This window comes from Rhipicephalus sanguineus, chromosome 6 (genome assembly GCF_013339695.2).
Source record: "Rhipicephalus sanguineus isolate Rsan-2018 chromosome 6, BIME_Rsan_1.4, whole genome shotgun sequence".
Taxonomy (NCBI): domain Eukaryota; kingdom Metazoa; phylum Arthropoda; class Arachnida; order Ixodida; family Ixodidae; genus Rhipicephalus; species Rhipicephalus sanguineus.
Genome location: NC_051181.1, coordinates 17,580,320 through 17,594,869, shown reverse-complemented (window position 1 = coordinate 17,594,869; position 14,550 = coordinate 17,580,320). Strand labels below are relative to the sequence as shown.

Here is a 14,550-nt window from a genome sequence, read left to right as displayed (position 1 = left end):
AACATTTATTCCTAGAAGTCAAGATTACTGCCCGAGTTCAGCCACTTCTAGCATTCTGCTAGTTTATACGTTTAAGCGTTGTAAGCTCAAAGCATAATCGACTGGATGACGTGGAGTGAAGTAATACTGGCCCTTGTCGCTCCGATCACATCTCGTAGCCAAGGAAAGAATCACTTTCACTCGTCGACAATGGGTGGAATACGAAAACAACCTTCAACCTGCTATGTTTCCCAACACAGGGCCTCCACCAGATCGCTGTTCGGCGCTGATATGTGGTCAACTGAGGCATGTTATAGAGCTTAACGTTCATGAAGCTTCAAGGTGCAAAACAAGTGCATATTTAATTTGGGGTTATTATTTAGATTTAACAGCACCTATTAAATATTAGAATGTTTCAAGTTAATCTTTGCATCATTCAGTATAATTGTTCACATGATCCTTCTGAATCCCTCAGGCCACTTCTGACTTTTGAAGAAATAGCATGGTTTTATCCTTGAAAGCTGGATCATATTGTGACTTCATTCGATTTCAAGCATTGCTATTTTTGATGCGACGCTTGGCAGGAAACATATGTTCTAACGGGTGATGCAAGCGATTTCATGCGTGCTCTTTCCGCGCCAGTCATGCACTATACGTTTCATCGTTTGTGGAAGCCAAGGGGAGCATCACTTCCAACTGTCAACAACGAACGAACCACGAGAACGAACAACCTCAGACCCGCCGTCCTCCCCAGCATGACAATCCCACGGCATCGCTCGTCCGCGCCGTCAGCCTCGAGCTCGGGAGACTGCATTCTTTTTCTGCGAAGGCTCGTTGTTCTTTCGACTCAACAACAACGTTTCTTCATCGCCTATGCTACACTCGAGAGAGAAATGAGCGCGTACGTTCTGAAAGCTGGTCCGTCGCCTCGTACGCGCTGCACTACACCAAACCCATCACTTGCGCGAATAAGCGATTATGTGTTTTAATCCGATTCTCTGAGATGAACCTCTACACAATACTGTCCGTATAAACGCACCGACATCAACGCGATGCTCGCGAAGGACGTGGGAGACTGTACTTCGCCAAGTAGAGATGAGATCAGCTGACTTCCACCGCCTGTACTGCGTCAAACATCGCAGAAAACTTTTCTTTGGCGGCTGGTTGCACATCAGGGCACGTTCGGCTGCTGTATGATGCCGGCAAATGGAAATGCACTCGGAAACGCATCGTTCATTGTTCACCTCTGTCTCCGTGCGGGATGCGCAAGCCGTCGGACGAGAAACATAATTCCACACACAAACTGACTGTGACTGCCCGCGATCGACCGAGGGTTCGCTTAAGGTCGTGCACACGCATACACGCGCATTATACGCGAACGATGCCTCTCATTTATGCAAAATTATAGCGTTGTAGCCGATCGTAAAATCGTCCAAGATAACGTGAAGTGCATATATAAAGCCGCGGAAGTCCACCCAGATCGTGTGGTGCGGTGGCGTAGTGGTTACAGTGTCTGCTTGTCACGCGGTTGGCCTGGGTTCAAATCCCCGTGGTGGAGTGTGTGTGTGTTGATACATGGTTTGTGACTCTCTGTGCAGTGTTCTTGTGATGTGTAAATGCATATTCATGAGTTGAAAGGCTGAAGAGAACAAAAGAAAAAAAAAGAGGAACACTGCACGATCAACTACAACGTAGAAGAATTTCTTTTTTTTTTCTAAAAATTTGCGAAAAGTACCGCATATATTTCGACCGCATATTGAGCCGTATATAAGCCGGACAGATTTGACCTGAAATACCGCTTAACCACATCGACGGTATGCGTTACTTTAAGCGGTCACTTTTAAACGGCCTTCTGGCAACGAGATGGCCGCGCATAGGGAAGAGCCGCATAAATTTAGGCCGCATAAGAAAGAGCCGCTTAGCCAGAGGCCGTATAAAGAAGGGCCGCATGAAAGAGCCGTATAAGTAGGCCGCTTAGAGAGCCATTTATAAGCGTCGAAAATTTGACCTACTTTCCGCCTTATATGCGTTGTTTTAAGCGGTCGTTTGCTAAGAGTGTACCTTTGGGTAGCAGAGTTGCGCATAGGTCTGGCTAGCAACCATGGCTATGTCGCGAAGACTTGATCACTCCGTTTTTGCAGGCGACATGCCTACCGGGTCACCGGTCGACATCCCAAGCAATATTTTATCCTTGGCAAAATGTCGGCCTGACGTCGCTGGCCAACTGCACTGTCGTTGGCCTAACCTTGACAACCAATGTAGGGCCGGTCTTGGGGATTGACATTGGCCTCATGTGGGCCTGCGTCGGCACCCGATGTAGGCCCGTCCACCGTGGCCGACGATGCCGAGTGCATGCCGCTCGCGGGTTGACCAAGGTCCGACATCACATATAAGCGTCGATTTATCGACGGCCGTGGCTCGGTTGCGAACGTTTCTCGCTAGTATTGCTCTGCTTTCTTTTTTTGTTCTTATTTTTTGTGCGTGTTCTAACAAAACGCATCAGTTGTTTTTCTGGGGTGTTGGTGCGTGTCGTATTTAATGTGAACGGGAAGTTTATAGAGGCGTTTAACTCTATCTGAATTAATTACGGGCAGAGTGCACATGTAAGACGGAATTATTAAAGCCTCTAACGATCTGCACTAATTAACGTGTTAATACGTAACACACTAAAAGAAAGACGTGAATATAAGTTTTCTCTCTTTAGATGTTTATTTTGCAATTGTATAGATGCACTAATTTTACATGCAACATTGTTCGCACGGAGCGTTTGCATCAGCCCTTGTGCAACGCAACCATACAGTCCATGTGATTGCTGCATCATAGCATTCTTGTTGGATCGGCTCCCTTCTTTCGGCCAGTTCTCGTGCTCTTGGCCCTGAACACGTACGCAGATGCGACGTTTTACCGTCCAGATGTGAGACGGTAAATCGCCACCCTCATCGAGATGTGAGACTTGCATTGTTCTTCTGTCGGGAAAGACTGAAAGAAAGAACAATGAATAATACTGTGAGAAAGGTAGACTATTTACTTGACCAGTTGCACAGTCATGTCGCGTCTAGAAAAACTATTCACACAACTAAACAAAATAATTTTGTCGCTGCACAAATAGAAAAACACTGCACTTACAATAAATGCGAGTGTGCTGAAATTCTGAGAAGTGCTTCAAGCTCCACAGCGCACAAACTAGATAATATGTGGACACAGGGTGGATCGAGGTTTTCATTGTTGGCTCGTAATGTCACTGGGAAACAAATGGTACAATAAATAGAATAATGAGAACACAATCTTACCTTCAAAGCGGCCGCGGGCCAGTCACATATCGTGCAATCGGCATTTACAGCACACCTGCGACCAAATTCAATGTGAAAAGCGATTGCGTGAGACTTTTGTAACCAAGCGTGCGTCTTACCAGAATTCTTTTCATTTGGCGAGACCAGCGCAGCACGCTATCCACACCAGTCCTTGTTGCAGCGTTCCCTAGAGAAAACGGCAAAATTGGTCACGGTCTCACAATAAGATGCCACAAATAAAAAAAACAAGAAAATCTTACATATTTGCCCATCAACGAAGTCTTGGGTCCACGGACAAATATAACCGCCGTTCGCCTGAACATTTCTGATCTGCCAGCTAGAAGAGACGACCAGATTGACGCATCGATTGTGCTGTAGCGGAGCGTTCGTAGTCGGTAATGGGTCGTCCTCTCGAGCGCCTTCTAGTGGGTCGCCTCTTCTCTGAGAGCACGCTCCTCGTGCAGAGAGTCGGCCCCGCTTTTGACTGTCGCCGTCGCCGAGTGCCCGCTAATAAACGTCTTGACAATTTGGTGGAGAGTGCTGTGCCCTTTCAACAACTACGGTCCGCATTCGATGCCCTTGGAGCTTCGATCCCGTACCGTGCCTGACTCAAGACGCCGCCCAGCAAACGCCTCCTCTCGCGCCGACGCCATGTCCAGGTGTCCCCCGCATCCGCGACCCTCCTGTCTTCACCGGCGCGGATGGCACCGACGTCGAGGACTGGCTCGCGATCTACGAGCGTGTGAGCGTCCCCAATAAATGGGACGAGGCAGGCAAACTGAGCAACCTCGTTTTCTACCTCGCGGGTGTGGCCGGCCTATGGTACAACAACCACGCATCCGATTTCGCTACGTGGTCCGCTTTCAAGACCGCCATCATCAACGTGTTTGGCCGCCCTGCCGTTCGCAAGCTGCAAGCCGAACAGCGTTTACGTGAACGAGCCCAGCAGGCCGGCGAGTCTTTCACGAGCTACATTGAAGACGTGCTCGACTTGTGCAAGAAAGCCAATGCGACAATGTCTGAGTCCGACAAGATCCGGAACGTTATGAAAGGCATCGACGACGATGCCTTCACCATGCTGCTTGCCAAAAACCCTCGCACTGTGGCAGAGGTCATCACACTGTGCCAAAGCTACGAGGAGCGCGCCGGCAGCGGCTAATGACGCGTCGACCTCCATCACGCGACGCCGATCTCGCTGGCTTGTCGGCCACGTCGGACCACTCCGTCTTACTCGCCGAGATCAAGTCCTTCGTGCGCGAGGAAATTGCCCGCCAGTTTTCTCTACTGGCCTTCGCTCACCCACAGCATGTTGAGCAGCCGTCGACCACACTGCTGCCTCCCCTACGCCGGGCAATCGAGCAGGAAATCGCGGAGGTCATGCCGGAATACCACCAGCCCCCTCCAGCGCCTGCGCCTCTCAGTTACGCGCAAGTTGCAGCCAGGCCGCCCCCAGCGCTCCCTGTGGTGCCCCCGCTAACTTACGCCGGGGCCGTCGCCAGGCCTCAGGCCTTCGAAGCGAGTGTGCCGGCTGCGTACGCCGACGTCATTCATACGCCTCGACTGCAGACCACCATGCAGTCATATCAGCCGTCGCCCCGTCCCTCGCGTCCTGCGACATGGATGGGACCTAGTCCGGCAAGCCGATGGCGCACTGCCGACAACCGCCCCATCTGCTTTGCGTGCGGTTGGGCCGGTCACGTCGCCCGCTATTGCAACCGCGTGCAGCCGCCTCGAGTCGGATCAACCGTCACCAACCAGTCCAGCCGCCCGTATTACGACCCGCCGCCGCCTATGTCGCCGACGTCACGCCCAGCTTCATCTACCCGCCGTTCACCGTCCCCACTACGCCGATCACTGTCGCCTATGCGGCCTCGTCCGGTCGCACGAGAACAGGAAAACTAGTCGTCGCAGTCCAAGAGGCAAGGGCTGCGACGCTATCGAACTGCCAAAGCCCTCAGCAAAGCCCATCAAACGTAGTAGACGTGTTTGTAGATGGTGTGCGCACATCGGCCCTTGTAGACACTGGAGCTGCTGTATCCGTTATGGACGCTAAATTTAGCCGACTACTACGAAAAGTGACGACGCCACTTGCCGGGCTCTCCCTCCGTACAGCCAGCGCCCAAAGTATTCACCCGACAGCGGTGTGCACCGCCCGTGTCATGATTCAGGACGCTCTGTACGCCGTCGAATTCACCATAATTTGTTCATGCTCCCACGACGTCATCCTGGGATGGGATTTTCTCGCACGTCACGACGCCGTAATTCGGTGCGCACCAGCCGAAATAGAGCTCTCACCATTCCCAGATTTGACGCCGGCGGACAGTCTACCGGCTGCGACCAAGGTACTCGCCAAAGACGACACCACACTTCCTGCAAACTCGTCAACGTCTGTGTCAGTCTATTGCACTGGTCTCGCTGACACCGTTGCACTCCTTTCTCCATCTGACCGCGTTTTCAACAGGAAAGGCTTGCTGGTGCCATTTGCGACCGTGCAAGTCACTCAGGGCGACACCGATATTTTTGTTACGAACCCATCCCCGTACATTGTTACACTGGTGCGAGGGGAATGTCTCGGCAGAGCGGAAGCCCTCGAAGACGCACAAGTTATGGACGCACCGGATGACACGCACTGCGCCAGCTCCCGTTCGCTCAGTGCTGTTTCCACATCTGATTCGACACCCGCTGATGTATTTGGTTCCTCGATTGCTGACAACCTTATATCGGTCGAGCGTTCCCAGCTTCTATGCCTGTTGGAAGAATTTCGTTCTTCGTTCGATGTCGCGCAAACTTCTCTCGGCCGCACGTCTGCTGTCACGCATCACATCGACACTGGCACCCAACCACCACTGCGGCAACGTCCATATCGCGTATCGCCAGCAGAGCGTCGTGTAATTAACGAGCAAGTCGAAGACATGCTTCGCCGCGATGTTATTCGAGGCTCCAACAGCCCGTGGGCTTCTGTCGTTCTCGTTGCGAAGAAGGACGGCTCTCAGCTCTGTGCGGTTCTGTGTGGACTACCGACGACTCAATAAGATTACCCGTAAGGACGTTTATCCCCTACCTCGAATAGACGACGCCATTGACAGCCTGCAAGGAGCAGAATTTTTTTCATCGCTCGATTTGCGCTCAGGGTATGCATCCTTCCCTACAAGCCAGATCAATCTGAATGTGCGCCTATTTCGGACACAGCCAGGCTTGCTGAAGAATGTCGCGAGCTTGCGAAGACCTTTACAACGCACGAACAAGAGCGGCAGAAGAGCATTCGCGGTGACACCACCACTTCTGACTCCACGTTCCTCCCTGGCGCGCTCGTGTGGCTCTCGGTCCCGACCACTGCAACTGGCCTCTCTTCCAAACTACTGCCCAAATACGAAGGCCCCTACCGTGTCGTGGAACGCACATCCCCGGTCAACTACCTGATCGAACCCATCGAACCATCTTCGGACATGCGCCGTCGAGGGCGCGACATTGTCAACGTGGAGCGTCTGAAGCCCTACCATGACCCGCTCATAGTGACAAGCTGCTAGGTCGCCAGGCGGCTCCCTTTTCGTACCCGGGGTAATTGTAGCGAAGCGTTCGTAGTCGGTAATGGGTCGTCCTCTCGAGCGCCTTCTAGTGGGGTCGCCTCTTCTCTGAGAGCACGCTCCTCGTGCAGAGAGTCGGCCCCGCTTTTGACTGTCGCCGTCGCCGAGTGCCCGCTAATAAACGTCTTGACAGTGCAAATAAAATTTGATTTTGTCTCTAGACAAAACTCACTATGCGATACACCGAAGAAATAGAATGTCACTTACGAGTTCGCGTCAAATCCTCGGAAGCGGGAGACGGCCGCGCGCCTCCAGGGGTGCAATCGCGGAACGATGCTATTCCCGATTCCAATGCCATATTCTATGCTATTCTTATCATCCACCACTCGCGGCTGGCTGATCGCGTTGATAACGCGGACGGACCGTCGTTATGACCAATGGCCAAGCGCGAAAAGCACGAAAAGCATTGGAATAAAAAGTAGAATCGTTCCGCGATAGCACCCCAGGATCAAGGCAAACGAAATGCTTCTGAGTGCTTGGCTTGCCCGTCTCTGTGCAGTGTTTCAGCACGTCCTCGCTCGAAAGAGCTACGATTTTGGCGGGAAGGGAACTCACGCACGCGGCACGCCATGCTTCCCTCCCCAGCGCTGTGACAAAAAAAAAAAAAAAAAACGCGAGAGGTCCGGGCTCCGGCGCTTCCCTTGCACGCCCCGTCTCCCCCTCGCACATTCCGTTCATCCTTTCAGGACTTGTCATTCTTTCTGGGAGAGGGATGTGATGCATGTTCATGGGCGTCCGCAGAACTTTTTTCAGGGGGGGGGGGGGCAACTGCTGGGTTGGGGGGGGGGGGGTATGGTAAGTTAGCACTAAAAAGGCACTATTTATGGTCTGAGTTACGCACATGCGAAAACAAAATCAAAACAAGGAATCATTAGATTGAAAAATACTTGGATTTTGTTAATAAAGAAATAACTAAACGTAATAAGCAAAATGCGAAAACGTAGCACCGCTCTCAACGTGTTAATTTTGGCGCAAAGCTGGAAACATGAAAAAACACAGAGGAAAGAGTCAGGGGGGCACCAAACTACGAACTGTTTATTGACGGCAAAGATTGGAAATCAAGAAAACTTATACGCATGCGCAGGGGCGTGAAACTGTGACGTCAGCATGTCAATACGTAAGCTGTCCATTAAAAAAGGATCTCTCAGATTGATACGATACGAATGATGTGCCACTGACACAGGCGGACCCATTCCCTGAAATATGAAACGCTTCTAAAAGTTATCTCGCCGTTTGGTCTCTGCTCTTGCCAACAATCTTAGTTTGTTCGAAACGTGACGTACATGAGCATGCCTTAACATGCACCGGAAGATGCGCACCATCACTTTTGCCAATACTATTGGCGTGCTCCCTCAGGTGGTCATTACGTCCCGTTTGTCCTATGTATAGGACTTGCCATTGCCACAGCTCACAGGAATTTGGTAGACAACGCCTTCGGCACGCCGCCTGAAGGGTTTCATGTGCCTCTTTTAGCACCCTTGCTGCTTAGCACTAGAGGTTCGCTGGCACAGCTGTGCCAGTTCATTTGGAGCGGAAAACACAACAGGAATTCCACGCCTAGTGGCCACCTTCATCAGGTTATGGCTCGCTTTGTGCATGCACGGCAGCACTTGTGGTTTTGCACGCTCCCGTTCTCTCAAGTGCTCCTCCAGAGTACTGATTTTCACTTTCTGTAGCAAAGACTCGGTGACGTCAACCAAAACCATCCGAAGGAAGCCAGCCTTTTCGAGTTTGCCAATCTGAATGCAAAGGCTAGTACATCATGGGTGAACACGACCTGCGCAACGCAGATTGAAGGCAATACAAAGCGATGCACATTTAACAATCATAAGACAATAGCGCTTTTGTGCTGCGAGGCAAGTAAGCGCAAGAAACATGCTCGTTTTTCACAGCCGGGCAAATATCTAAAAAGTGCAAACAATGGTCGGTCTGAAGCTCATGAGTGAAAGTTAGATCCTTAGGATTCGTCTTAAAGGCACCTAAAATGAAATATACCATTTCATGGTAAGGCACATGGCATATCTTATATTAAGAAATAAAAAAATCGTCAACACACCTAAAAATAGAAAATGGATGAAATAAAGTATAAACACATTGTAGTGCCTGGTCAATACGAGATAAAAAGATGTATTGAAATTGGTGCTACACTGGACCCGATACAAATGCCTTTCTTTTGTAGATAAATGCCACCGTTAAAAGAAAATAAGGTGCTGTTGAGATAAATTTCAAACACAGACATCAAAATAGAGACCGACATTTCTGCCCTAGCTACAAAATCAGCCTCGCCACTTTCTTCAATGCACTGCTTAACTGCAGAGAAGAGCTCAGGGTGGAACAGCATAAAAAAGATCATTCACATCTGCTGAAAAGAGATATCCTGTATTGCCTTTGCAACGAAAACATTCAACACCATACACGTATGTTCCCCGCTCACTGATAATCGTTCGGAACGGTATATCAACCATGTGAGTTTTAGCGCTAAAAATGCTAGCAAGCTATCTGCTTTGGACATAGAAATCTGCTTAGACAAACGCTTACCCCCAACTTCTTCACACAGTTTGCCTACGTTCTTCTCGACTTTTGTCAAGCTCACTTTCACACACTTGAAATTCTTATTAACAGCCTGCAAGGCTTTTTCATTAAAGGCACGTGAGACAATATCACAAAACCATCTTCTCTGTCCGATTGCATTATGCATAAGTCATTGTCTCTGAAAAAAGACATTACACCATTCAACGCGTGCACCTGGCGTCCAGTTCCTGTTTTGGGCGCACACCTCTGGACACTGTCAACACCGTCCAGTAAGCACCGCTCACGCTGCTCCGAAGACGCTTTTTTTTTCATGTTTTAGCTTTGCGCCAAAGTTAACACGTTTAGCAAACTCAGGCACCAACTCGCCCAAGAACAAGTTCTTCTTTAGCACCACTCGGGTAAGAAGAGTACATGTTCAGTCTCGCTGCCTGCGGGATTTCAACTCGCGCGAACTGATCACCACCAGCGCACAGTACAACATGGTCACCAACATATAACTGTAATCCGTCAGTTTTCTTTGAATAGTAGCGGCAACCGTATGGGATTTTTCTGGGCAAATTGCGTGATGACACGCGTGATAAAATCATCTTTGTGTTTCATAACACGCTCTCGGTGCACACTCATCATACAAAGGCCGCCCAACCTGTCATTTGTCATTGTTGAGCGTAGCCATGTTTTGACTCTCCTCATTGTACTGAAGGAGCGTTCGACGGTGCAGGTGGTAACTGGCAATGCCAGAGCTACCTCAATGGCTTTTGCGACAGCGGGGAAGAATGTCTTGGCCTGAAGCAAGAGTTCAGAATAAGTTAATTCTGAGGTGTCCCTAGTTTTGTTGTGCCACATCTCGTACCAAGATATGCTCTCTTCCTTGAAGTTCTCGATGCTATAAAATTCTTGGAGTTCATCAGAGAGGACAGCAAACTCAACAAGGCTCAAAGACTTCATTTTTGTTGGATGAAGCTGGAGCAGCTTGAAGCTCTTCTCATTAGTGTCAGAAAAGCGGCGAGCCAAAGAAGCAGTGAGAGACTGCTTAGTAGGGCACATATATTGCCACGCGGTAATATTCCTCCGGCGACTGTATCCCGTAGTTGTCTCGGTGGGTCTGACGAGAGGCTTGCCTTGGCACAGATATCACTATGTTTAAGCGATTGGCTGCTTCAGTTGCTGTTCTCATGATGTCAGAGAACTGCTCTTCAGCGTTAGTCCGGTGGTCGCGAAATATATTCTGCAGCTCAGTGATGTGGTCGAGTACAGAATGAAAGTCCATTGTTACACTCTGCAGAACGTTCGTAACAGGTTCCAGTCGTGCGCTGTACTTCGCTACGATGTGCAAGCAGACAATGAAAGATGAGCTTGTCGTTGCACAGTAGAGGATGTGAGCTCGTTGCCTAGTTGCAGCATTCGAGGTTGATTCCATTGATGCGAGCTCCTCGAGGGCTTCAACTATGGCCACGTAATGTTGAGAAGATCCTAATCGACTTGTATTTTGCAGACCACCTTGTTTCACACAGCATCGGAATGTTGGGCACCAATTTCCTTCGAAGTACGCTCTCACGGAAGAAGTTTATGGCTTGCTTGATGATCCCTATTGTGTTGCGAATTTCAGAGACTTCGTTCAAATCGTTGATCACGAGATTCAGTTTGTGGCTTGCGCAGTGGAAAAATAGTGCCTTTGGAAGCTCTTTCTGTATTATTCTGTTAACTCCAGCTTCTCTTCCAGCCATTGTGGAGCATCCATCATACCCCTGTCCAACGAGGTTCGAAAGAATCAGCCCAGCATCCTTTAAAAACTTCAAGATTGCGGCGGCGATGCAAGCTGAGTTCAGTTGATTCAACTCTACAAATCTGTCGTGTCGCCGCCGGAGGTACCGTCCGGCGGGCTAGGAAGGCGGCTCAGCGCCGGAGCGCCGCAGTTGCGTCAAGACAGTCGGAGAGCGGGGATGGGACTGAAGTTTATTTACAAAGAGATTTGGTCATACGATTTCGTACATGAAATACCCGTTGTGTGGCGCTCCGCGTCACACAATCGAAACCGAAACTGGTAAGACGCGACACCACATCATCTCCCCCTAAAAAGGAAAGGAGTTGTACTCTGTATATGACATTATACAGTGGTAAGGCACTGAAACGTTTGTATGAAGTAACACGTTGGCACAAAATCCTTGAACATCTTGTAAGAAAATGTGCAAAAATAAGTAACATCATTATACAATAGTTATCACATGTAGGAATGTATTCTTTATTAGGACAATATTTATGTGACCAGAGTTGACGTAGTTTGACTAAACTTGATGTAATGAATTTTTATTTTTATTGCATGAGCCCATTTATGAACTAGTATAAGTAGTAGTTAGGAACTTAGTGTCAGTCACCATTATATGTTCCCCAAAAACAGGATTATGCAGTAATATATGAAAATAGTATATGAAGTAGTATATAAGCAGTATAGTAGTATGTGAAACATGAGTATTATGAAGAATATATATATCAAGGAACGTAGTCCTTGTATCGAGTCGGCTTTCTTCGGCGCCGTTTGGGACGAAGGGATCGGTCAGTAGAAGAATTTGAGCCTTGGGGCTCAGCTACACGCTCATCGGAGAGCGAACGCGGCAAAGTTTCAAGATTTTCCGTAGGCGACATGTTAGTCGACGTATCTATCCCCCCTTCGAGAAGCGTTGCATTGGGGCTGGGCACATCAGCCGATTGTTGTGAAGGTGCCTGCAAGGTGCTCGGTGCCGTTTGGGACGAAGGGATCGGTCAGTACCCAAGCAACATTTTATCCTTGGCAAAATGTCGGCCTGACGTCGCTGGCCAACTTCACTGTCGTTGGCCCAACCTTGGCACCCGATGTAGGGCCGGTCTCGGGGATTGACATTGGCCTCATGTGGGCCTGCGTCGGCACCCAATGTAGGCCCGTCCACCGTGGCCGACGAGGCCGAGTGCATGCCGCTCGCGGGTTGACTAATGCCCGACCTTACATAAGCGTCGATTTACCGACGGCCGTGGGTCGGTTGCGGACGTTTCTCGCTAGTATTGCTCTGCTTTTTTTTTCTTATTTTTTGTACGTGTTCTAACAAAACGCATCAATTGTTTTTCTGGTGTGTTGATGCGTGTCGTATTTAATGTGAACGGGCAGTTTATAGAGGCGTTTAACTCTATCTGAATTAATTACGGGCAGAGTGCACATGTAAGACGGAATTAAACGCCTCTAACGGTCTGCACTTGTTAACGTGTTAATACGTAACACGCAATAAAAGAAAGACGTGAATATAAGTTTTCTCTCTTTAGATCTTTATTTTGCAATTGTATAGATGCACTAATTTTCCATGCAACATTGTTCGCACGGAGCGTTTGCATCAGCCCTTGTGCAACGCAATCGTACAGTCCATGTGATCACGGCATGATAACGCTGACATATATAAATATAAAGACGGACGGCATTCCTGTTGGATCGGCTCCCTTCTTTCGGCCACTTCTCGTGCTCTTGGCCCTGTGCGCAGATGCGACGTTTTACCGTCGAGATGTTAGACTTGCATTTTTCTTCTGTCGGGAAAAACTGAAAGAAACAACAATGAATAATACTGTGAGAAACGGTAGACTATTTACTTGACCAGTTGCACAGACATGTCGCGTCTAGAAACTCTATTCACACAACTAAACAAAATAATTTTGTCGCTGCACAAATAAGAAAAACACTGCACTTACAATGAATGCGAGTGTGCTGAAATTCCGAGAAGTGCTTCAAGCTCCACAGCGCACAGACTAGATAATATGTGGAGAGAGGATGGATCGAGGTTTTCGTTGTTGGCTATGTCACTGGAAAACAAATGATACAATAAATAGATTAATGAGAACACAATCTTACCTTCAAAGCAGCAGCGGGCCAGTCACATATTGTGCAGTCGGCATTTACAGCACACCTGCGACCAAATTCAATGTGAAAAGCGATTGCGTGAGACTTTCGTAACCAAGCATGCATCTTACCAGAGTTCTTTTCAGTTGGCGAGAGCAGCGCAGCACGCTATTCACACTACAGTCCTTGTTGCAGGGTTCCCTAGAGAAAACGGCAAAATATGTCACGGTCTTACAATAAGATGCCACAAATAAAAAACAAGAAAATCTGACATATTTGCCCGTCAACGAAGTTTTGGGTCCACGGACAAATATAACCGCCGTTCGCCTGAACATTTCTGATCTGCCAGCTAGAAGAGACGACCAGATTGACGCATCAATTGTGCAAATAAAATTTGATTTTGTCGCTAGACAAAACTCACCATGCGATACAGCGAGGAAATAAAATGCCACTTACGAGTTCGCTTCAAATCCTCGGCAATGGGAGAAGGCCGCCTCCAGGATCAAGGCAAACGAAATGCCTCTGAGTGCTTGCCCGTCTCTGTGCAGTGTTTCAGCACCGCACGTCCTCGCTCGAAAGAGAGCTACAATTTGGCGGGAACTGACGCATGGAGCTTGCTCCCCTCCCCAGCGCTGTGACAAAGAAAAAAAAGAAAACGCGAGAGGTGCGGGGCCCGGCGCCCCGCTATGGTAGCCCCGCTGCACGCCCCGCCTCCCTCTTAACACGACGGAGACCGGCACATACCGTTCCTCCTTTCAGGCCTTGTCATTCTTTCTGGGAGAGAGATCTCACCACTTTTTTTTTTTTTTTCGGAGGAACGCACGTGTTGCTTATATCAGCTCTTTCGGGTGAGAAAAAAAAGGAGCGGGAAATTTCAACTGAAGGACATGCCTGAACATTTTAGGGCAGCCCTAATGCGTGCAAGAAGCGGATCGAATTTGAATTGAATCGTTTTCGTTGTTAACACAAAATATCGTTGGTACTCTAACATTAAAACAAATTAACACGAAAACCATAAACTGAGCATCAAGTAGAAATTTTAAAACTCTTCAGTGTGTGCGGACTATCGAATTCTGGCTCTGCAAGCGACGTATAGCTTATGACCGTAGAAATTATCGTATTTTTACGTTAATTTCGTGTTTATTTGGGCATAGATGATATTTTGAAATATTCGTATTAACGCATATGGGCTATTCCCGAAGACCGAATCAAGTATGACGATATTTGATTCGATATTCCAAATGTTCAATCTTCGCACACTTCTATATGTAACCATTATATCTGATGTCCTCCCTTTGTCATGCGGCTCGAT

The 14,550-nt window shown here is 48.7% G+C and overlaps 1 long non-coding RNA gene across 2 annotated transcripts; it reads right to left on the bottom strand.

The window, feature by feature from the left end:
• Positions 1-2,678: 2,678 nt before the first annotated feature.
• LOC119397773 (uncharacterized) lies at positions 2,679-13,793 on the bottom strand. 2 transcript variants are annotated; one of them, XR_007416474.1, is made up of 5 exons: positions 13,695-13,793; positions 13,511-13,587; positions 3,389-3,456; positions 3,106-3,324; positions 2,679-2,958 (listed from the first exon to the last, which is right to left on the bottom strand). It is a non-coding gene; the product is annotated as an uncharacterized LOC119397773 (long non-coding RNA). The 2 variants fall into 2 exon arrangements; XR_007416473.1 differs by lacking the exons at positions 13,511-13,587; positions 13,695-13,793 and adding exons at positions 3,530-3,606; positions 7,061-7,109.
• Positions 13,794-14,550: the final 757 nt, after the last annotated feature.